The following is a 22851-nucleotide window of genomic DNA, read 5'->3' on the forward strand; positions in this document are numbered from 1 at the left end:
CAGGGAGGGTGGAAGAAAAATGAGAAGCGGTTAAGGTATTAACAGTACTGCAGAATACGGGGAAGCCAGGTTGCGCTCGGTGTATGTTAGTGGGGGATGGATGGGTGGGTGATGGGGACTTGGTGCTGGAAGAAGGTGTAAAGAGCAGATCAAATTGATTAGCATCCATCGGGGGCCAAAAGGAGGAGAAAGAAAGAAAGAGAGGACAAAAGAGAAAAATAAAGAGAGACAAACAAGATAAATGGGGAAGGGCAGAGAGAGTCTACAAGGCAAATGAGAGTCCTGAGGGTTCCTTGGTGAAGCTAATGGCACATGTCAGGAAACCAGTTAGCAGAGATGGAGTTGGTAGAGATCTAGGGAAACATGGTGGATGCAGCTGTTGCTACGAGGAGTTCCAGCAGACACATGAAATAGCATCATGTCAAATAAAGCAGCGCTACTCAAGAACGTAGCAGAGTTGTACATGTACAACTCTGCTACATCACTGTGGTCTGTGGACTCGTCCCCAGCCAGCAACATCACCTCTGCTTATTTTTTAACGTCATCATCTCAAGGCAACTGGCATGCAGTCTTTCACTTTTCCAGAATCTTTGAAGAGTTCCAATTATTCATGCCGCACAGAGGTAGGCATTGGTACACGGTATGGTACTCTGATGTTGTGAATAGCACCGGGCCATTACAGCGACCCTCTGTTGGTGACGAGCATCCGAACACATCAGGTATGTTCCATTAAGGTTGGAGTGATATGTGATGCCGTCTTCTCAGATTGGGTTACTGCGGTAGCCGCCTAGTTGCAGATCATAAACATAGGCTTTGGTCCCACATTACTAAATAGCCATTTCATAGTCCAAACACCTCGTTGGTGTCTACCTTTTTCCTTTTCAATGTGCCGAACGATATTTTAGATATCAAAGTTCTTTGCCATAGCAGAGAAAGATTTCGGCACTCGCACAGAAAGCCTGCAGGGTAATGGGCAGGTCATCAGCGCAGGTCAAAGCAGGTCAGTTTCCTATTGAGATAATTAAACTGTCTCTCAATCTTACAGAGAAACCGCCTTTTTTTTGGTGAAAATTGCCTCGGATTGGACATATTCTAACATATAACCTGGGGCCCAGATCAAAATGATTTGCAGGCCACCTGTTGAATAGACCTTGCATATGTCCACCTGCAACAGTCATTTTGGCTTTCCATTAAGGGCACACACACCGTTCCAAAGTGACTTAGTGAATTTGGATACAGGTCATTATGGCGCAGATAGGGGTAAGTGTATCTAGCACTAGGAAGCCTACAGGCACATACTACCTTTTTTCCCCTTTGAGATCAATTTTCCACCTGTGTATAACCTTCTTGTTTTTGTGTATCTATGCGTTATGGACAGGCCCTGTTATTAATGCCAATCTCTGCAACACTCCGGTGGTTGTTGTTATGGTCCAGTGCACATGTGAATTTGTACAGGTAAACATTCAAAAATAGTCTGACAGTCATTTAATGGCGTCCTCAACAAGGGCATGTCACTGCAAGGATATTCATACGATCCCATCGCGGTTGAGCTTGGGTGAATAAGGAAGGCACTCAATTTAAATAATGATTTCCACAAAGTGCTATTCCCCCTCTTTTCCTCCTTTCTGTTTATGGCCATCGACAGACCAAATGTGTTGAATTATGTTATATCATAAAAATGACAGGCAGAGATAATAGAAATGTGCAAGAGAGGTAGAGAGAGAGAGAGGCAGCGATAGAGCGAGAGACAAATGGAGAGAATAGAAAGCGACCGAACTGAAGCGTAGACCTACTTAATCTGTGGAAAGCTGGGGTTGAGTGGGATATAATTCAGTAGCTATTTTCTTCTATAATTCCTCTCTTGGGGATAGGTATCCTGGCAGGCATGGCATTGTGCCACGGAGAGGGTGTCAGGGCCAGGCATCATCCAGACACAGTGGAGCAGGAGAACTCCTCTGTGACTAAGGCTGAATACCTAGCCTCCAGCAGAGACATAATCCATGGCTCTGGCTTTACCTCAGAGCTTTACCACAGAGACATGCTCCATGGCTGTACCTCAGCCCCTAGCACAGAGACATGCTCTTGCTGTACCTCAGCGACTAGCACAAAGACATGCTCCATGGCTCGAACCTCAGCCCCTAGCAAAGACATGCTACATGGCTGTACCTCAGCCCCGAGCAGAGAGACATGCTACATCACTGTACCTCAGCCCCTAGCAGAGAGACATGCTACATCACTGTACCTCAGTGCCTAGCACAGAGACATGCTCCATGGCTGTACCTCAGTGCCTAGCACAGAGACATGCGCCAAGGCTGTACCTCAGCCCCTAGCAGAGAGACATGCTCCATGGCTGTACCTCCGTGCCTAGCACAGAGACATGCGCCAAGGAAGGCTGTACCTCAGCCCCTAGCAGAGACGGCTCAGACCTTCCTCTTAGCTGGACCGACCTGTATAATATGCACAGTGACACATGTCATCTTTCTAGAACATATTGGCATGAATAAGATAAACATTATGAATAAATTACGGAAACCGATTTTATTAATATAGACTTCTGCTAATTCCAATAGCAACAAATATTTTCTTTACTAGACTAGACATCAATCACTGCAATATTTTTTCTCGATAGGCAAATCACCATTGTATAATAGCTTGGCTCTACAAAACAATGTCATTCAATTATTAAATTGAGCTGCATGTTCTAGCGGTGTTTGCAAAACGCTTCAGGGTTTGAAACCTTATGTCAGCAGTCTCCCTGTAAACATAATTGAGCAAGATGCCTCAATTCCTACCTACTCAATAATGTCAAATGGTGTTAATGGTAATGATAGTGGTAAACATTCAAATATATAATATAGACCGGTTTCTAGGCAACCACACAGCAGATAGGCACGCACAACCAGGGTGCAGAAAGCATCAGCAACTGATGGACAACCGTCAAATAATCAACAACATTTGTTGTGCCGTTAACTTGCTAATCACAAAAGGCAGTGATAGAAACATTATACATATCAAGGGGTTCACCATCTTTGATAAAAACAAGATGGTATTGGATCTAAGTCTTTAAGAGGGCAGAAAGGAGTCGTTATATAATAGATACAGGCGTCCATCGAATACACGTTGGCTATAATATCCTGTATTGGGCTAAACAACAGTTGGCCATTTGAACCTTGGATATCGGATATCCATTATTTTTTAGAAATAACATAAGGATACGGGAATGTTTCCCCATTAGTGCGAGTTACATTTTAACTGTAATCTGTGCAGAAGGCTTCAGATGTAAGTGACGTCATATGCCAAATCTTTCCATCTACCCAGCCCCTCCCATAAAGCTTATTAAAGTGCATTGATACATTTTATCATCAAAATAACTAGGAGGATTGATTCCCATATCGCTCATATACGCACAACAAGTCTACTATGAAGGGGTTGGGCTTTGACCGGAATAGGGGGGACTGCATTCAACATCTAATGTTCAATGCTCAACAAAGTGTTACATTGTTCTGTTATCCAAACATGTAATCTAAAAGAGGTATTATGTGTCCATCGATCTGCCAAAAATATAAATATGAAGCATTGGAGTCCTGAATTGAAAATTAAAATACCTAGGCTAACAAATATCTGAATGTTCTCTCAAGTTGTTGACATAATGAGAGTTAATACACAATTTAGCATGGTTTGCAAATCATAACCAATTTAGTTGCATGGGTACAACACATTAATGTTGTCCACGGTAACTATAGATGCCCCGCAGGGCGCATCAACGCCTCTTAATTAAACACTGCTTGTTCTGCGCAGAGACCCCCCCTGCTGTGTTAGTAACTGAACAGGCCGTAAAGAGTGACCAATTAAGAGAGTTTAAAATGGAGACAATCACAAGGGGACACAGGGAACAGAGTTTAGACGGTTGGGACTTTAGTGTTGAAAACAATGCTCCTATTGTATGGAGGCAAATAACTTACATATGGTATTGAAGAGATGTAAACACCATTGAATTAATAACATTGAAATATTTTATTTTGAAAACAAGGCCATCTGAATGTGTATATGGCACTTCAAGTTGTTAAATTCAAATATAATTTTTTCAATGTTCACTAATTCAGATACAAAAATCTAAGTTCCAGATATTGGAAATACAATATTCATTATTTCATATTCAAGTGGTCAAAATACAGTCCAGAAAATTCGAGCCATTAAAATTCAAACAGAAGTAGCGGGGCATGCCAAGGACAGGCAAAAGCAATCGAGACGGAATCGAAAGGCAAACCAGAAAGTCGACAAAATACCTGCCTGCTCAATTTTAAATGTAATTAGTCACAGTTCACAATGGGTCCCTGAGAAGAACTAAAGCTAGGGAAAGATTGAAGATAGGTGGTTGGATTTGATGTAGGCTATTCGAAGATAAAACCAATTGTCTGTTTCCAGGCTATTTATATTCTCTTTAGATATGCTTTTAATGTATACACACTCCATACACTTAAGTTGTTCTGCTCCTTCATGAAAACATGTTTGGGTTTGTTTGGGCAGAATGTGATGATGCGAAATTATGTGGATGATGATGGTGATGATGACGACGACGACGACGACGACGACGATGATGATATCAACATCCAATAAAATATATATATTTTTGTTTTTGTGTTAATGAAGCAGTTTGCTGTTGATCATTAAATGCAGCATTTTGCAGAGATGGCATTAGATGGAGCAGCTCCAGTCAAGGTCAGATGTGTGCTGGAACGAAGCCCACGGGAGGGCAGTGACTCACTGGAGCTCAGAGCTCATCAGCACATGACAAATCCTTGCTCTGGGAGGATGAAGTTGTCATGCCAATTTAGAACCGTTCAAAACCTCACATGCTTACAGGTCAAAACTTTGAATTGCTCGGATAAATAACAATTTCAAAGATTGTTTTTATTATTTATCAGACGCCATTATCCAAAGCAAACATAAATATTATTTTCATACATGTCATTAAGAAGCAGATAGGGGTTAGGGCTTTTGGAGGAAGGATGCTTAGGGGTACACTTAACCTTCTGCTAGTGGGGCAAAAAACATTACCACTGGCCTTCACTTTCCTGTCCCTGGTAGACATGAAACAGTAAATGATTGTTGATTTATTCTATTTCGAACATTAACTAACCCTAACCCCCAAAACACCACTAGTTCCAAAATAATTACCGGTACATTCATGCCCATAATGGTCCACCAAAATAATTCTAATTTATCTAGAAATGGTAATTAACAACTCAGAGAATACGACTTCCAGGCGGATGGGGCAAAGAAAAACACAAAAGAACAACTCATGAATTATCTACTCCACAGAGCATGCATTTCAGAATGCAGTGATGGCCAAAAAATAGCAACAACACATAAACGTTTGAGGCCTGCTACACAGAGATATGCCGTCACACCGGGTATTAAGGAAGTGTGGGGGGGGGGGGGGGGGGGGGGAATCCAGCATTTCCCTGAAGTGCCTATGAAAGCCACAAAGCAGATAACTCCCGCCACTTCATTACCAGAAGATGGACAATGCCGTCAAAGTTGTCATTAGAGGTTGATAAATTATAATGTTTAATGCGACTTCCCATTAAAGTCAATTTTACGAATCCATAAACGAAGGATCCATTATAGCTGCCCAGTTTTCACCGGCTAGTTTTCTTCTAACACACGTGTGGAAGTTGCTATTTCCATTTAGCCATGCTCCATAACGTCTCCTCATGAAGTGAAGGAGGGCAACGGGGGCCGGATCAGTCAAGCAGAGCTCACAGAAGTAGTGCAGGATGTTTTGCGAAGACTCCTATGGACCCAAGGCAGACTCCCTCACAGTTTGACAAGACAGATGTGCACCCTTCCCCCCTGCAGTTGGCGGGGATGATTAATCCATTTCTGTGTCAGTAAATCAGGAGACATACAGACGAAAAGAAGGCAAGGCATGAAAGGGCAGAAAACAACAAAGTTTTACGTTTTCAGATTTACAGAGGTTTGGCTGAGACGAATTGACAGCAATAATTTGCTCGGTTCTCTCAGCGAAGAGTTAGTGTTGCAGAGCAACCGGATTTAACAGGTTATTCTGTCAAATTGTGACACAATTGCTCGTCCCCTTTGGTCTGAGTGACCAAAGTGTTTTTTTCAGTAGTTTTGTCTTGGGAGGGGGAAGTCATTTGAAACTTTCATGACATGCTGGATCACTTCTTCTGTTGGATCCTGGAGGAGCAAGCTCTTGATGGGGCAACAGAGGGGTTGGCGGAATTCTGAGATTGCGAAAAATCTAATTATATAATAGATGATACTAAAAATAATCTATGGATTAATCAACTATGAAAATTTGCAGCCCTAGTGAAACCCAAAACAAAACTGAATGATCAAACTCAGTTATAACCAAAAATGTGCAAGGCCATGGAAGATTTGTCTCCAATGTTTTTCCCAAAGCAGAAGAAACATGCAAAAATATTGTCTTTCACAAACATAGTGTCTCGGTAGAGAATGTGAGACAGGGGAGGCCATGGATTTCCTGGAATCCGGACCTTCTAGATCTGGACCATGTAAGTCTCTGCAGTGCACTTAATATAGGAACCATTACTATCAAGCTCTCTACAGCGAAGACAAGTTAACTCTGAAATTCCACGTTTCTTGTCCCGTTTTCACTCGTCTTGTACAATAGGTGAGAGGAGCATTTATCAAGGAATTACACTGTGCAAACACAATCTCATTAATCAATGTGAATAAGCCGGTAGGGTGAGGAGGATAATGTTATTAATATTGGACCAGGTTCTGCACGGCCATGACACTACTAAGAACCCTGAGGTCAAAGGTTGATTATCAGACAATAGAGAATGACCGAAACGTATGCCTACATCAGTGTCAACATCGGTCCGATCTTATTAAAATACAGACAGTTAGACATAATGACAGACAGACAGACAGACAGTTAGACATAATGACAGACAGACAGACAGACAGACAGACAGACAGACAGACAGACAGACAGACAGACAGACAGAGAGGAAATGGTGTACAAAACGGCAAGCAACATGCCCGATTTTAAGGCACAATAATCAGTAAGTCCAGTATAGTGGGTTAATTGAAGGTCTTGTTTTCTTGTCTTTTGAGGGCCTTTGAAGCCCCTTGAGACTACATCTGTGATAAAAGTGCTCTTAACCAACAATCAGGCTAATTTCTTTTACCATTGCAAAATGGAACAAGACGAAAAATAGACATCATTTAAAAGACAAAGGCAAAAAGGCAATGAACATGATACCTGCTGATTTTTTGACCACCCTGGATGAATGAATTATGAATAACTGTACTCTAAGATGTACTTACCACATTACAGACACATACAATGGTTGCTACAGTGGTAGATGCACTATAATATAATTTACTTAAGATTAGAGGTACATTTAAAGCTGCTGTCCTCAAAAAATATTCCAACAGCATTTCTCTCACAAATGGATGACAGTTGGCTATAATTTCTAACAAATTACACTCAATAATAGTTCTTAAAAGGTTACCTACAAGCACCTTTTCGTATTCCAGATAAAGTAGTTACTTAGGAGATTCAAGAGCCAAAAGCAGGTGTGTGTGTGTGTGTGTGTGTGTGTGTGTGTGTGTGTGTGTGTGTGTGTGTGTGTGTGTGTGTGTGTGTGTGTGTGTGTGTGTGTGTGTGTGTGTGTTTGTATTTGTCACAAACAAATAGAGGGCTACATAAGGCTCTACTAATTTAATTGTGACCACTAGAGGGCAGACAATTTGTCAAACTAATGATCATATTGAGCTCATGATCCAATATTGCTAAATGAGAGAAGGAACCCATGGGACAATTTTGTCATTTCATTTAAAAGGGTGTTTTTCACCTTGGGTCTTAGTTATTTTATAGCCATTTTATGAAATCTCCAAATAGCTTAAGGCATTTTCAGAAAACCAATGGACCTGCTCTAGCGTCTCTAATCAAAATCCTGATTATTTTGTTTCTCCTGGGGTAAGGAACAAATTCATTGTAACTGAATAGTTAAATCATAGTTCAAGTTTAGCACCTATTTAACAAACAAAAAGGGAAAATCGTCAAAACACAGACAAAGTCTCATGTAAAAGAACCACTTTAAAATTTGGAATAACAAATCAAAGTTGGAAATTGTTGCACAAGGTAACCTTGAAATATACTCTGGATTAAATCAGTGTGTTTTCCCGGGGGAGGGGTACTGATGCAAGTCAATTTTAAAGAGACAGGTCTTCATTCTGTTGATAGTCTCATGCAGCCTGAGAGAAAAGGCTGAACGGTCCAGCACTAACAGGACAGAGGAGGGTCAGGTTTGGATGACCTTGAGTCCTGCCAAAATCTGGCCAATCTTTCATTAACACCTTGGAATTCCCTCTCGCTCCCTCTCTCTTATAATCGTAATAAAGCATTGCCATTGGTTGAGATGGAGCAAACAGCGCCAGTTTGTAATGAATGGAAACAAATATTGGTAGTGCCAGGTCCTGCGTGTCTGGTAGCCCTTGGTGTCCTTGTTCTGGGAGAAGGTTCCCACGCTGGTCTGGGCCCTGCCATCCAGAGAACCGGGCCAAGATGGACTATTTATCATGATGGGAGTTCTCATTAAAAAGATCTGCTGGCCCATTCCTCGTCCCTTTGGCAGATTTATTAACTTGTTCCCATTTGGTTTTTGGGGCTGATGCACCCAAGAACCACTACACAAAAGGTATTGGGAGATTTAAGTTTTTCTTGTAAAAGGTTCTCCTAAATGTCTTCTTCTTTGGATAGCAAAAGTTTTGAGTTTGAGCGCTTCGTAATCAAATGGTGTGTGGGTAAGTATACTATTGCTGCTTGTTTTTGGTTAGTGCTAAAGTTCCTCCTGGAATCTAGGCCAATTTACAATGCTAGCCTAACCAACCAATCATAATCCAATCCTTATTATTATCACTAATCTACAGTTAATGTGCGATCACATGCACTCGACGGCATTAACATTTTATTTCCAATCATTTAAATTAACTTGGGATAGACAGTGAACCATTGTTTTTATACTGTGTTTTTTTTCTCCTTGTATTATGCAAGCCATTGGCAAGGCTGGTGGCTCTATAAAAGTGATTTATGCACATAATGGGCTGTACACAGGCGCCATTTTCAATTGTAACTTCAAAGCACTGAATTCAAAGGCTACATCTTAATAATGGGCCGGTGCATTGTACATCGTTTTTTTATTGGACTATTACTAGCTTTTAGTCTGCGTGTGTGTGTCCCTCAATACTTGCGTCGAGACTCATATCATATGAACAACCGAAAGGGTTCACATCAAAGCAAGTTGAAGGAACATAAAACGTCTACAAATATATCATGGAATGCCTGAACAGGAACAGGAAACAGTTTGAGAAATGCACAGTACCGGCAGTTACGCAACCACAGACTTGAGATGCCTTTATCCGTCGCTTGTTAAAGCTCAGTGATTCATTCAAATCTGTAATGATTAAGTGCAGAGAGGATCAATTCAATCAGAGATGAAGAAACCCCCCGAAGCTTTGACATTTGTTTGAGTGAGTCAACATTCCAGCCCCGAAAGCCCAGGAAGAAAATAAATACAATGAACTTGACCAACTGCTAAGTTTTCGGTGTGATTACCATATTCTTCTGGCATTTTGATAGGAATAAGATAGCATTAAGTATTTCTCTCCAACCTATCTACCTCCGTCCTACCACCTTCAAATATACAATGATTGCTGATTAAACATAGTTAATTGATGGATTTAAGAATTAGGTCAAAGTGGCATCAGCGTTTGTGACTGTGACTGACGACGCATTGCTGCAGGGCCAATGATGAACTTGTTGGAGAGAGTTGTGGTTGACAGTGAGGAATATGCGTATGGGTACTAGAGTAATGATGTTATCAGTCACGCTGGGATCTGGCGGCGACAGATGAAGTGCGTGTGGAGGGAGTAGTGAGTCGCTGGTTGATTCTGTTAAAGGTGTGGCGAGCACAGAATGCATGCGTTCACCACAGAGGGAGTGAATGCATGAATTCAGAGAGCAAACGCGTTGATTAGAGTGTAAATGCATTGATTCATCAGCCCAGTGAATGCATGAAACAATCAGATAGTGAAACATGAATTCAGAGATTGAATGCATTAATTAGAGAGTGAATGAATGCATGGAGTCATCGGCACAGGGAATGCATGGATTCATCAAAGAGTGAATGCAAGAATGATTCAGATAGTGAGTGCATGAATTCAACAAAGAGTGAATGCATGAAGACTGTTTGAGAGTTCGAGAGGGGAATACATACATTCATCAAAGTGCAACGATTCGTCAGCGAATGCATGATTTAATCAAATAGCGGATGCCTAAATAAATTCATTGGTTGGTCAAATAATTCAGAGTTAATGCTTCATCAGATAGATGCATGACAAATGAATGCAATCATTTCAACAGGAATGAGGTCATTTACCATTATATGAATGCATGAATTGATAGGAGTAAACTCATAGATCAATCTGATGCTGATACCTTGAATATAGTGTTGTTAAGAAGATAATCAAAGTATTATTTGGAAAATAATGAAGCCCAAGGTCTACATGGTTCTGTCTTTTTTAGGTGTAGTGTTAACTTTGCAGTGCATTTATGCATTCAGGGAGGAAGGCTACAAAACCTACGATAGGTCAAGCTTGAGATACCAAAACACACTGTTGTTTTTTAACTGTAAAAATCCATCGACGTTTACCATTAGCAGTAAAGGTCATGACAAGCACCAACTTATCTCATCCAAAAAACATAACAGTAGTCAAACAAATTTTTCTTCAGCTTGTGGTTTGGAGAATGTCCACAAGTCATGTGATTGCAGAAACAGCACACTGCATTGGGCTGTAAGTGGATATCGCTCAACGATAAACCTCCATAATCTTGGGGCAAGGGGGTGGAGTTCTGCTGACATATAACTGATTCACATAACACATGGGGCCGTTTCAACCAGGAATCTCAGGAAAATTCTACACAATTAATATGCTGATGAAGGCTCAAGGCAAACTCCTGTTTTTGCTGATTCTGAAGAAAACATGAGGCTTGCGTGGTGTATCCATAGAATACAGAATGATTATGGTCAGGTGACACATGTTTCCAAAGAAAATAATCCATCTACAGATGCAGGCCCACCATGAAGCAAAGTAGCCAATCAGAAAAATTATGTCACTTTAGTAATATAGTGAACTGTGAAATCTGTCCAATAATTTCTAACAATGCTTGAGATCTGTATCATCACAATGTCAGGAAATGCTCAAAAGTCTTGCTTCCTCGTCCAATAATAGAAGCAGACGTTGACCACAAAAAAACAGGAACTCTGGACTTGCATCTTGACAATGCATTTGGACAATCACAGAACTCCCAAAGACCTCCGCACGTCACCGCATGTTTGTATAGCCTTTCATGACAAGCTCACGCTGCACAGGACTTTTGACCCGTTTCGACGGGGTACTTTCATCCAGACGAATGTGTAGTGGCGTGAGGGAACCTCTCTGTATGAGAAAAGCAAAAGGATCTAGGTTGGGGGTCTATAATCTGCGCCGTTATCTGAGGAGCGACAACTTCTGCACAGTTCTCCGCACGACCTCACGTCTGTCGTCTCTGCGACACCTTCCTCTTCTTTCTCCCAATTCGTTTTCCTTTTTCTTTTATTTATTTTTTACTTAAGTGCGAGTAGAATTTGAGAAATCGGAATAATTTCAAGTTCCAGTTAGTTTGCAGACATTATGCGCTGCGTCTGCACAGAGGTTGCGGTTCCAATGAGCGGATCTTGTGGAAAAAACGTGTTTTTTTCGATCTGGCATGTTAACCGTATACAGTAGAATACTGTTACTAGTCCGACAGCAGCGGTGTCTGCAAATCAGTCTTCAATCGGCCCAAAAGAGCATTAGGTTCTTGAATGTGGAGACTATTTCCCTCTCTCATAATGTAAAGTATAAGAACAGGCAAAGTGGAGGGGACAAGCTAGGCGAATATCTTCCAAATCCACCTTGCACTATCGAAGAACTCTTAAAAACTAATTTGCAAAACAAAGTTTCTCCTAGCATAATGACCACTATGCTACAAAAGTGCACTTGCACCAATGGAAAGGGAAAACACATTTCAGTGGAATTACACTCCGCACCTCGGTCGAGACTGAGAGAAAACGTCGCCCGTGGTGGGACTAGAGTGTGCGAAGCGACTACAACTAGACGCTCTCAAATAAATATCTCCTGAGAGTGGAGATCCAATTCATAAACGTAAAAGCCAAAAAAAAGTGAATGTTTGCGCCTACCTTGGAGCAAGATGAAGCCCAAACTGTCCCGCTGGAGTAAAAAAATCGGTCCAGTCCAGTAAGCTCCACCACCACCACCACCACCAAGAAGGAGAAGAAACCACACACTCCTCTCCTCGGGCGCGCACACACACATACACACGCTCCTCCTCACATCTCGCCGCGGCCGCTGCTACAAGTTTGGTGACGTCAGCGTGCTCCGGGTCGCCGAGCGAAATGCACACGTCCTCCATTGTATATACTGTGTGTGTGTGTGTACAGTGTATCTTTAATATAGATCTATTTATAAGATACTGGAATTTGTATAATATCCCACATCTTATTTTTAATATAAATTGAGTATTTAATTGTGTAATATCTGATATATATATATATATATATATATGTTGTATTGAACGTTTTATATTTTGACTTTCTTATTGTTCCCCTGCTTTGGCGATGTACATTTTTGTTTCTCATGCCAATTAGTCTTTTCTTTATTGAATGTAATTGAATTGAATTGGTCGCGCGTATGGTCACACAGTGCATGTGAGAAGCAGCTAAAGAAGAAGAAGGGAAAAAAAGTGAGCGAAAAAGGGGTAGGCCTACATATAGATCGAACACGCACTAGTATCGACAATGGAAAGAAAGGAGAATTAAGAGGTGTTTTGAAATCCATCAAACGGGCATGGTATAACCCACCCTATTTCATGGTAGACTAACATTTGACTTAAAGGATCAAATGGGATTTGTCAACTTCCTCCATTGGGCCCTAACTGGCCTCCCCCGTTTGATCAAGCTGGTCAAAGAAACCCAATAGGCGTCAATGTACACTGTTCCATTCCTATATTGTGGATAGGCCAGGACTCAGGAGCAGCTGGGCAACGTAGCAGTGGGTAGCTTGGCTACATATAAATCAAGAGGTTTAGTTTATTTGTTTCCTCAAAGCTGAAGTATCGAAATATGCAAATTATGCTCTAGTTTCAGTCGCCAACATTGTGTTTCAAAATTTTCTTCCACTGTGTGTGTGTTTGAGTTAAGTTGTGTGTGTGCGTGTGTGTGTGTGTGTGTGTGTGTGTGTGTGTGTGTGTGTGTGTGTGTCTGTGTGTCTCTGTCTGTGTGTCTGTGTCTGTGTGTGTGTGTGTTTCTGGATATGATGTAGGAAGGAAGGCCTATAAAACCCCATCTATCAAAAATTTGATTTTAAAGTTGGCAAGGATGTATTCTCCACCATTAAGAAGAAAAACAAAAAATGTGTTATTTGGCAGCAACTTAATTGCATCAAAACCACGATGATTATTTTTCTAAAATGACTTTATGTTTCTGTTTTTTCTACATAGCTTTTCCAGTTGGCTGTCAGTATGCTCCATGTTGTTATCCATAACATCCCTGTTCTGCTGTCAGATGTCCATCTCAGCGGAGACCAACATCCATTTGTTTTCATCTGGTGAAAATGAGGCCCCCACATCAGAACTCAGCTAAGCCATAGGTAGACATAACCTTTCCTTCATCATCATCATCATCATAGTCATCCTCATCCTCACCATCATTTTCATCATCATCATCATCATCATCACCACCATCACAATCACAACAATCTTGCAGATCAGCAGATCTATGGTGAAATGAAAAACACAACACAGCACAAGCACACATATAGTAACAGGTGCGTTGCCAGGTTATTGCCTTCCATGCTTTTTAAAATCGCATTTCTCGCCCAACCCAAAACATTTCAGACGGAACAGATGAGGAGGAATAGGAGCCGTGAAAGGCTGTATAACCAATGTCTGAATACGCTTTACTTACTCACTGTACTCATTCGTCAACAGTTTCCTTTCAATTTAAAAATACACCAATCATCTTTAGCTCTGTCTGTCTACTACGGACAGAAAAATGCATCAAACAGTGATTTAATTATTTCCAAGTAGGGGCGAGGCTTCTTATATAACCGGTACTGCAGACATTGGGGTCCAAACAAAGATTCTTTCTTTTTGTCCAGCCAAATCAAATTGTTCTATATCTGATCTGTCTCTCTCTCTGTCTATATCCGTCCTGAGACAGACATATGGACAAACAATCAGTCTGTCTGTCTTACAAATGGCTGTGTGTGTTTGTTTATATCCGGAGTCTGTGCATGGGCTCCCTGTTGTTCATAAAGTGTGATATATCCCGGATATATCCCACAGCTTACTAGCCCTGTGCAGATGCTATTTCTCACAGCTTCAAAGTGCATTCGGTTTTTTGTTTGTCAACTTGAAACAGCTACGCACCCGTTATTACTGAGATGTGTACATACAAGAATATCGAAATTGGGTCTACCTCGACCACGAAAGGATTGGTATCAAATCCCTGAAGCGAAGTTACACCAACATTTAACAAGAAGTGAGAATTGTTTGTTGCTTGGGATGGAAAATATTGTAAATCAAAAAGTGTTATGATTGCTTTGTGGTGCTCTATGCACACGCCAAGCATCCAGCCTCATCCGGTCGTAGGTCTATTAGTTAGAACTGCATGCCTCGCTAGCCTTGGGAGAAGATCCCATTCTCCCATCCCATCGCGAGTTCACATTCTGTTTCAATCTGCAGATCAGTCTGGCCTTGATCCCGTTGAAAGCCTCTTCCAAAAATGAAGAGATGCTGTGGCCAATCATCGCTTGACTCAGGGAGTCCGGTTCATGGCAAGCTAGGAGTTCTGCCAAATTAACAAAAGAATGCCGTTGCCCACGGAGGGTTTGGCCATCAAAATAGTTATTTTATAAGAATAATATTTTATGTTAAAAGGTGAACAGAAAAGTGCATGGAAGCAGCTTAAAGTTTAAAACACAGCAAAATCTGTTTGTTTATTGGAGTGTACTGCAAATCTATTGATTGGTGAGTGACCTCATGCTGCGTGGCCGGTCAAAGTTGAAACGTTGATCTGACACGGGGGTCTAAAGAGGTGATCAACGGTCTGAGTCCCGTCCCTCCAGGGGTGTGTACCTGCCGAGGGTACGGTGCCCCCAGGTGAAGCCGTCTGGCAGCAGCACTCCTCATAGAGCCGTCGTTTGATCAATATTCCTACTGATCGGCCAATTAATAAGTATAAATGCTTTTGCTGCAATGTTTTTGTTGGTCCCAATATAGTAAAGAGAGCAGTGTTTTTAACATTGTAAGCCCTTGGTCATCGGGAAATCAATTGCTGCCCACCCAAGGTCTAAACAGCACATTATATTGATGCACAGGACTTGGAAAATAAAAATCAAGTAAGGTAGGGTAAAAGTAAAGATCCCCCTAAAAACAATAATAATTTTCCGAACTATGTTATGATTTTTTTATTTGACTCTATTTAGGTCTCATTAGACACATGGCATTGTGTCCTTTGTTGAAATATCATCCGTTATTTGATATGATTATCATTTTTTACGGTTTATAAAAGATATTTGCAGTAGAGCATGACATTAACACTGCCATATTACAAAACATTCACTGTTTTGTTACGAGCTTTGGACGAAATTGCTCGTGGATATTTGCTGTTTCATTTCCAGTCCAAGGCACCAGCAGCACATGCTTACGTAAGATGCTGTAAAATAAAAAACAAAAACCATTATCTGCACTATTACCATTTTCAATTCAAACCTCAATGGGGTTTTTCTTTTCAACTCTGTAAACCAAAAAATAATTACATTCACCCCCAAGAAGATGACAATATTGGTTAGCATTAGAGAGTGATGGCAAAAATAATAGAACAAATAGCAGCAGAATAAATCAGATTGATTCCTCCGTGCTGCTTGAGCCCCCCCTGCTATCCTGGGAGATGTTTAGTCATCGCAGAAGACCAAACATGTTTCTCCAAACCAAACAGTGTCTGTTTTGCTTCCAGAAGCTGACAGGGTGAGTGACCCTATCTGACTTCAATTTAAAAATCAAAGGGAGCGATCCTTGCCTCCAAATTAAAGTTTTCCCTGGGATTTTCGGCTTGACCGGCGGTGTCACTGATGGCTTCTCGGATCGTGGCGTTGTGACCAGGGGCCTGTGTTTGTCCTTCAGGCTGCGTCTCTTCTTCCTTCCGCTCATCTGGACTGAGTCTGAATGAGAGGAACAAAAGATTGCTCGGGTTCAGTTTTTATATATTTATCTCCAGTTATCCCCTGTTCATGTAGATTACTTTGTTTTCATAATCCAAATGAAACAATGTGATTTATTGACAAATCATTTTGCATATGTAGGGAATATTACTGACGTAACATATTAATACATGTATTCCTAAAAATCGTTTTGAATATGTTTGGTGGATAGATTTGATGAAGTGCACAAGAAAAGCTCAATGAACCCATCCAAAATATATATATTAAAAAGGCTAAACAAACTAAACCATTTTTGACTATACAGCCCTTCTCTCAGAGGCTTTTTTACAACCAAATCACAGTGGTTTGCGGAAATGCATTCCATTATTTTGTACCTGTTCTGATCGGTGTGTGTGTTTCTCCCAAGTTTTTTCTGTCATGGGTGTGTGTGATGGTATTTATCATGACATGTATTTTTTTATTTTTCAATATGTCAACCGAAACTGAAATAATTTTAATTATTATGTGGAATGTGAATCATTTGAACATCCCTAGGAAGATATGACATTAGTTCTTTCCCATACAATATGCCCTTTCTAAGAGGCGAGGGAGCATCTACGAGTTAAATGCTTTAAATGTGCCTCAAGAGATCTGCTGAATATTTCCAAAATGAAAATGCAACCTGCTGTTGAGGAAAAAACACACCGCGGTAGATGTATTTGTATTTTTTCAGCATAAAGTGCCCTTGCTACATAGCCTTTAGCCTAGCGAAGCGGCGAACCCGTTGGTCTGATAAAGATTCCGAGACCTGCCATGGGGTTTTAAACACCATTAATAAACAGGACATCATTCACAACCCCACATGGCAGGCGCCTGCGACTTAACTGCAGACATTCTTGGCTCGGAAAATGCCGGCGCTAGCAAAAGCCGGCGCCAAACGTGAGCTAAAGATACCTGTCCGCCTCCCGTCAAACCCCACCGTGGCGGGCGGCGGATTAGAGCGGCTAAGTGTCAACCTGCAACTGGCGTCCAGCTTGTGACCCGCGGGGGGGGGGGGGGGGGGGGGGGGGGGGGGGGGGGGGGGGGGGGCGGAGGGCTGGGGGGTCTCTCTGCTTGACCTCTACTGCTGTGTCTCACTCTCTGCTGTTCCTTCCGTGGTCACATGACATGTTGGTGCGTGTAATCCTCCACACCGGCCGTACCACCGCAGCATCCAACTGTTCCTCTGACCTTATGGGCTGTTAGGTGGAGAGTGGTTTTTGTTGTTTACTTTACTTCTCGCAGTCCAACCGTTTCAACACCTTTAGATTAAAAACGGTTGAAAGTTGTTGTTTTTTCATGTTTCGAAAACCTCATACATTTTCAAAACTATCATTGAACATGGATTTTTGTAATGTGAAAACATATATTTATTTAATGAATATTCCCTATTTTGCTAGTTGGAATTGATTGTGCTTCAAAATACCCGCATAATACCATACTTAGTCCAACACCTGGACTATATAAAGTTCCAGTATAAGGAAATAATAAAGTCAAAAAATGATTTTAATGGAGATTAATTACAATGACCACTCCCTTGTCTAGAATAATGATGTGGTTCATAGCTGTTTACAGCTATGTCTGTGAATAGCTGTGTGCACTGTAGTACTACACACATGACACATGACCTCACTGCCGTTCATTTAGAACATTTCCAAGAGACAAACTTCCCCCGGCCTTATGCAACGGAGGTTAACTATGGTCATCAACAAGTTCATTGAGGTGTGTTCTCTTTCATTCTCCTCAATGTGAATCTACATCCCTTTGAAACCATTTTATTCAGAACCCGACCACATCATGAATAGCATTGAACTAAGTTGAATACAATCAAAGAAACGGTCTCTGTATAGTACCTCTATATAGAATCCACCATCAAGGCAGTGAAAATACAGCAACAACAAATGGAAAAGAAGGATTAGAAATATTCATGAGGTCATTGTAGGCATGCTGAGCAGCCATGTTCATTGTTGTGTAGCCTCCCTCAGTCCCTGGGCCATGTCGCACACACACACATTGACACACAATACGATCCCATAATGCAACACCGGGAATGGAATCAGCCAATGGGGTGCAGCGATGCGGTAGGAGGCCGTTGAATGACCCTATAGAATCTCATGGCACATTGAACTCTGTCGCAGGAAAAGGGGCGCCAAGCAACCAATGGGCTGTTGTTAGGTCTTTCTGTGCTTATTTATTTATGTAATATAGAGTTGCTTCAAACCGAAAGGTTCTCGGTCGGATCCCCAATATCCACGGTCTAGCAGTAGGAGGCACCCTTGAGCAAGACACTCTAACCAGTTACCTGCTGCACTTTAATGCCGGTTCAAAAGGTGCCCGTTCAAAACGCTCAGGCCGGTTGACTGGCCTCCGATATGGCTGCTCTCGCAGGAATCAGTCCTCCAAACAACTTCACACTCGCACTTCCTTTGGTCCTCACCATTGCAGATGGCAAGTGGGAAGTTGAATGGATAAACAGTTGTTCAAAAAATCTAAAAACAGACCTACAGAGACTCAAATTGAAGTTAGATGGATCTCAGGATTTTTACTTTAAATTTATAAAATCATCTGAACTTCAAGGAATAATCCACGACATCTGTAAACTGCTGTTGCCTGTCTGCCCAGATGACGAAATTCATCACTGTGAGTCGAGAAGGGGAGTTTGCCGGGTTGGCATTCGCTTTTCAGCTATCTTGTGACCCAGCCAGAAGCCTCTGATAATATAGTTACAACTAGCTGAATGATCACAGCATTGAAAATAATTCCAAATTATGTGTGTGTTTGTAGAGAAACTGAAATCTTGCTGGTTGTAACTGGTGCTTGTTTTTAATACAAAACTATTCAGAACACATTGAAAATCTTTTAAAAGCGATTAGTAGTCACCTTAGAGGAAGAGCAGCTAAGCTGCTGTTCTCTGCAAGGCAATGGAAGCGGCTATCATATGCCGCTTTTCCACTGCATGGTACCAGCTCGACACGACTCGACTCAGCTCGCATTTTTTGCGTTTCCACCGCCTCGCTCTAGGTTCCAAGCGGCTGAGGCAATGCTAAAAGGTGACGTCGGCAGACGGCCGGCCACTGATTGGCCAGAGAGTGTGACGAAATCACGAGAGCGACATGGCAACCATGCTGGTAACAGCCATAGCAGCGCCGCAGCCAACATATTCCACTTCTTCAACATGCCTGCTAATAATAGTATGTTATCGATGTCCTCCATTGTTGTTATGTGGGTTCACTCCATGTGTGGCTTGCGTAGGTGTTGTTTGCGTCGCGTACAAAAATACGTCACGGCCCTTTCGCGCAACCGACCCCGCCCACGTCCAGGAGGTTCTATTTGCGGTGGAAAACGACCCGTGCTGCTGCCGTGTCGAGTCGAGTCGAGTCAAGCAACATGTGCAGTGGAAAAGCGGCAATAGAGTACATGCTAACCCAGCTCGTCTGAATCTGGACAGGCAAACAGTCATCTAAATATTTCTCGGAGTATCCCTTTAAAGGCCTGTGTGTACGTTGTATGTGTGTACGGTGTGTGTGTGTGTGTGTGTGTGTGTGTGTACGGTGTGTGTGTGTTCGTGTGTGTGTGTACGTGTGTACGTGTGTGTGTGTGTGTGTGTGTGTGTGTGTGTGTGTAGAAGCCAGATCAAAGAGGAGACGACTCGACACACTCTGGCCAGCTGTTGCTTGTTGCTTTAGTGGTGCGGTGTGTGTGTTTGTGTGTTCTCAATGCGTGGGCCGGAAGGTGTTGAATAAATGATAAAGGTATGGACTTTATTTAGAGCCAGGCAGGAGGAATAAAATATTTACCCCATCACATTGGCACTTTGTTCTTAGATAGTTTTGCTTCTGCGATAGCTGATGATAACACAAACATCTGGAATTAGAGGAAATAGTGTGTGTGTGTGTGTGTTTGTGTGTCTGGTGTATGTATGTGTGTGAGTGTGTGTGTGTGTCTATGTGTCTGCAACTGCATGCATGCCTGTGTGTGTGTATGCCTGTGTGTGGGTGTATGTGTGTGCGTGCCTGTTTGTGTGTGTTTATGCGTGTGTATGTGTGTGTGAGTCTGATTTTCGTCTGTATAGGGAGGTGGGAGGTGAGTTTGTGTTTTAATGTGTGAGTATGTGCGCGCGCGCGCGTGGGGGGGGGTGGTCTGTGGGTTTGGTGAGTTTTTGTGTTGGAGTGGGTGTGTGTAAGCCTTTGCGCATCTGTCTGTGCAATATAAACACAAATAATAATTGTTAGTTTTATTGTGTCACATTAATCAAGGATAGGTCAATTCCAGACATGATTGAAACCAAGACATAAATCAGCTGTCCTAAGCTGTCAATACCAGTGACCAACGGGTTTTACAACAACATTGTCCAAACATATAAAGAGCAGCGTGAATCAATACCTCATTACAAGTATTTGAGGCGAAATGCCGTTAAATATAATTGCATATTATCGTTTTTGTATTGATCGAGAGGCACGTCATCTTCCCTATTGATTAACTAAGGCATCATCATCAAGTGTTTGTTTGTGTGTGTCTGTGTGTGTAGGTGTTCAAGTGTGTATGCATTTTTGCACACATGTGTTAGTGTGTGTCCACATAGTATGCACATGTAGATGTGAGGATGTACATGAGAAGTACCGGTAATCCTTGTTTGTGTGTGTGTGTGTATGTGTAATGTGTGTGTAATGTCTGTGTGTGTTGTGCGTGCATGCGCGTGTACATATGAGGGGCCGCGTACGTGTGTGTAAATGTGTGTATGATTGTGTGCTGTGGTGAGCAGTTAATCTCCTCCTAGTCGGGGATGATGGGAAACATTTGCCACACAAAATACCTCCCACCCCCCTGAATAAAGACACACCTCCGCAGGGATGGGACTGGAAATCCTATTAAAATGCCCGCAGTCGATAAGACGAGCATGTTTCCCCCTCAAAGTGGCTCATCATTTCACACCCCCCTCCCCCCCCCCTCCCCCCTCGCGGTACGGCGAGGTTAGCGTAATAACACACACAAACAAAAAAAATACTTCATATTTTCGGTGGGCAACGATAGCGGCGGTGGGGAAATGTGCCAGGACCTGGGGTATTCAAAATGTATTTAAATCACACGGGCAAACGCAAATTGTGCAGCATATGAGATCATCTCGGTGAACCTCTATTCGAGGATCAGAAGATGCCGGCGCCCGGGGAGGAAGAAGTTTCTTATCTCAGGGTCGCAGATATCCTCGGACCCCCCCCCCCGCCCTCAATGTTCCCCTCCACCAACGTTCCATTTCCATCCCGGAGTCACAGGTTATCCACCTACAAAAGGTCACGGTTTGGCTGAAGTGTTTAGCAGACGATTTTATCCAAAGCGGCGAGCAAGTGAACTTAACTTAAAAGTGAACTAACATTAAGGAGCAGCGGGGGAAGGACTCGGGGGGCTGAGGTAAGGGCTGCCTAAAGGGTAGGAGCATTGGAGTTTGAAGTCGGAACCTTTCGGCTTGGAGTTAAACATAATTATTCTGCTTTGTTTAAGAATGCTTGATTCTGATTGGCTGGGAGGAGGGCATTGACCCGGAATTATCTGTGGTATAAAGGCGGGGACGAATTTCGAATTATAAATGTGCAATCCATAACGTTAGCTCTCTGGCTCAATAGCTCAGCGGACTAGAATACCTCCCGTCGCCAAGACGTAGTCTTAGCTAAAGTCCATCCTATTTACTGGAGTAGTGAACAACGTTTCCTTTGCATAAGAACCTTACCGGAGGGTAGATTGTTCCAGGTATTAGTCAAACCCTCAAGACGTTTCCAGGGAATTTAAATTATGGCATGTGAATAACTTTATATTTGGATTGTAAAACGCATGAAAATATAAATTAATGATCTTAATTTATTTTCTTTGGTAAGTGACCATGGTATAAGCTGGATAATGCCCTTAGAGGTGTCCAAAACATGTTTGATCGATCATAATTAAAGGGGACTACTTTTTGAGTGAGATGAACGGAGCATGCAATACGAATAAGAAAAAGCATAATTATTAAAGTATTTGAATTGTTTTATTATGTTGGCAAGCAAGAAGTAGAATAAACGGGATAATCACCTAAAGACGGGCAATAAACAGTTTGATATACCCGGCTCGTTGACGGCTTACCTTCCACGAGCCGGGCATGTCAAACTGTTTATTGCCCTGCCTCTGGGTGATTATCCCTTACTTACCACTCCACTGTCCTGGGCCCCTACCTGTTTCTCTAATCTACTTAGTATAGCCATCAGGGGGGCTGTTAAATGCTGTGATATATGGGTTTCTGTGTGTTCTGAGGTATCGCTGCTGATTCTGTGCCAGATGAAAATCAATGATATCAACAGCAAGTACGGTATTCAAAAAAAATTGACCATGTTTGGAATGGAGAGCATGTTTTATTTAGTATTCCTCTATGTGGGCCTAGTTGTGCACAGAGTTAAGTCTTTATGTTGTTCACTAGGTCCAGGACACATGACCTAGTGAACAACATAACTAGGTCATGTGTCTTGCTTCTAAGGGATATTAAGG

At 42.0% G+C, this 22851-nt stretch overlaps 1 protein-coding gene across 5 annotated transcripts in view; it reads right to left on the reverse strand.

Annotated features, from left to right (window-relative positions):
- gulp1a (GULP PTB domain containing engulfment adaptor 1a) overlaps positions 1-12418 on the reverse strand; it is a 60888-nt gene extending 48470 nt beyond the window's left edge. Inside the window, exon 1 of one of the 5 annotated variants that reach the window (XM_030343589.1) lies at positions 12282-12418. The gene's annotated coding sequence lies outside the window, so the exon portion shown is untranslated. The remainder of the gene's footprint in view (positions 1-12281) is intronic. The other 4 variants (XM_030343585.1, XM_030343591.1, XM_030343590.1 and 1 more) reach the window with 4 other exon arrangements.
- Between the last annotated feature and the right edge of the window lie 10433 nt (positions 12419-22851).

The sequence above is a fragment of the Gadus morhua genome, chromosome 20, assembly GCF_902167405.1.
Source record: "Gadus morhua chromosome 20, gadMor3.0, whole genome shotgun sequence".
Classification (NCBI taxonomy): domain Eukaryota; kingdom Metazoa; phylum Chordata; class Actinopteri; order Gadiformes; family Gadidae; genus Gadus; species Gadus morhua.